At 42.3% G+C, this 2,726-nt stretch overlaps 1 protein-coding gene across 1 annotated transcript in view; it reads left to right on the top strand.

Moving 5' to 3' along the window:
* Positions 1 to 363: 363 nt before the first annotated feature.
* The window catches only part of MAML2 (mastermind like transcriptional coactivator 2), a 102,674-nt gene continuing 100,311 nt past the window's right edge, over positions 364 to 2,726 (top strand). Inside the window, exon 1 of the mRNA XM_072402833.1 lies at positions 364 to 608. The gene's annotated coding sequence lies outside the window, so the exon portion shown is untranslated. The remainder of the gene's footprint in view (positions 609 to 2,726) is intronic.

Raw genomic sequence — 2,726 nt, 5'->3', positions numbered from 1 at the left:
TTATCATGCAGGTTCTGGCCATATGTTGGAAAACCCATCCCTGGCTTATTCAAGTGACTGCCCATTACCTAAATTTATTAATAATGAGATATAAATCACAAATGTAGCTAATTTAGATTTATTTGGGTTATTCGAAAGTCTGGACTAGTGTATTTTTTAATAAATAAATGTTACCGTAAACGAATGCGTTGCAATGTTACTATTAGCCAGCAGATGGCGCTTTAGTAACTCATTGAATTCAGTCAGCTCTTCTGCCATGAGTTGCAGTTCCCCAGTTGTGCCACCAGGGGGAGAACGAGTGCTCTTGCAGCGCTTCCCAGTGTAACACAATGAGGGTCTGTGCAGAGGCAGCGGTGCAGGCTGGAGCCAGGCTGGATCAGCAGACAGCACTGACAACAAGCAAGAAAAAAAAAGTTAGTAAAGCTGCAGCCCCTTTCCCATGCCTGTGTGTGCTGCAAGCTCAGGGTGTAGGGATCAGAATACAAGCTGCCCTCCCTAGATGACATACAGCAAAGTGGTGTCTATAGAAGAACTGAGCCCTGGGAATGCATTCTGCCATGGATCACCCTCATTGATCGCTGCTCTGCTCCCATTGGAGGCTGCACTAGGTAAGGTGATGCCTAAAATTTACTAAAAAATCCTAACATGATACAGCTGTGGGACTACATGTCCCAGCATACAAGAGGGAGGGATTGCAGGTGTCTGATCAATCCATGAGATTCAGGATAACTTTTACAGCAGAATAGGGATCAAGTCCTGAGAATCCCTACGTTCCTCAATAGACACGCCTCTGGCGATGGGCACCGATCGAGTCGGATGATCTTAGCTGCCATGGCTTAATTTTGGCAGCCTCTTACTAACTTATATACAAGGCTGTCTTCCTATATATGGTACTCGCCAAGCGCTTGCGGTCTGCTTGGATCGCTTTTATTCAATTTGGTTATCAATGATTTAATTGGGCACTGGCACTTTGGGAATATCAGTGATTGGTCGCTGCACACTCCTCTTCAAAATTCACAAAACTCCTTTACATGTGGTTGTGAACATAATGACGCAAAAAGGGCGAGTGCAACTTATCCTTTATTTATTTATTTATTGGCCAATCAGATTTTATTGCAACTTTTCGAAACACAAGGAGGTATAAGTACTGACTAGTTGCAGCAATATAGTAAATTTGATACAAGCAATGGGAATATGGTTTCCCCTATCTACTTTATAAAAGAGCATTGGCATGCCATTATTGTGTTTATTAAGAGACAATTTTTATTAGAGGGAAAGGAGATAGTTAAAAAAAAACTTGTTTTTTTCTTGGTGTCCCATTGGGGAGAATTTTATTAATTTCCTGGCCCCGGGACACAAGAAGGGAGCAGAAATCTTTCCAATCTGAAGGTAAATTTTATCTTGGACAGTTCTCATTGGAACAAGCATCCCTTTAGACCTTATTGTAGTTACAACTCTATTATTTTGAATTTCCTCTCCTACCCTGACATGATGGTTGTGGTCACTAGGATGCAGAGGGGATGATTATCCGTAAGGGAGACACAGCAACACTTCAATGCCAATCCCAGCACTATAAGAGCTGACAGTCCAATGCAGTGTTTCTCGACCTTGGTAACATGGGAGAACCCTTGAAATAACTTTCAGGTCTTCGGGGAACGCCTGCTATAATTACTATATCCACAGCTCACAGTATATTAGCATGGTGGTCAGTAAGAAGAATGCCTCTTACTTTGCTGGCCAGTGAGGAGAATGTCACCCTTACGGATAGCCAAAAAGATGATTGGTGTCACTTACACCAACCTGAGTAGCACACGTTGCTCATTGCTCAAGAAATCCCTAGGCACCCCTGGAGGAACCCTGGTTGAGAATCTCTGATCTAATGTCAGTCCTGCAGCCAGGTGCCACAATTAAGACCATGTGACTAAACGCCATATAAAAGTCACAATGGGTGACTCTGTTGGTTATTCCCCATAAGAATGTTAGTTGCCCAACAGCTATGCCGATCCTCAGGAATCAGTAGAGAGCTGCTAACCCGGAACCAGTGTGCAGTTTAGAATTGTTGGGTTTTGTAATTTGCATATTTGTTCCAGGGCAGCGAGGTTGCTATAACAGGCAACTAGCATTAAATAAAAGAATTAGGTCAGAGATAGGAATTGTGCTTCTTGATAGGTATATGTATATAAAATTAAAATTAAATATATAATAACTAAATTAAATATATATTAAAATAAGATTTTAGCCAAGAATATGAATTCAATATAAATTAAAAGGTAAAATTGAGACATTTGAAGCCATAATCACTTTCAATTCGGAACTGGCCCATACAGCAGTTTTTTTCTGCTGCTAGATGGGGCTAAGCTTCAGGGTTGAATGACATCCAACAACATTCGGTCTACTTCCTCTGAGTCCTGGCTGTCATGGCCCCGCCTCCCCCAGGCTGCCTGTATGACTGTGATATGCTGTGCTCACACGTGATTACATCAGGAAAGACCACTCCTGTCTGGAGAGGAAAAGAGGAAGAAGCTATGATGTCACTGAACCAGAGAAGAGGAGGAAGCCATGATGTCATCAGCCTGGAGAAGAGAAAGAAGCTATGATGTCATCAGCCTGGAGAAGAGAAAGAAGCTATGATGTCATCAGCCTGGAGAAGAGGAAGAAGCTATGATGTAATTGAACCAGAGAAGAGGAAGAAGCTATGATGTCATCAGCCTGGAGAAGAGGAAGAA

The sequence above is a fragment of the Pyxicephalus adspersus genome, chromosome 1 (assembly GCF_032062135.1).
Source record: "Pyxicephalus adspersus chromosome 1, UCB_Pads_2.0, whole genome shotgun sequence".
Classification (NCBI taxonomy): Eukaryota; Metazoa; Chordata; class Amphibia; order Anura; family Pyxicephalidae; genus Pyxicephalus; species Pyxicephalus adspersus.
The sequence above is the reverse complement of the archived record's forward strand: the minus strand, read 5'-3'. Positions and strand labels throughout refer to the sequence as shown.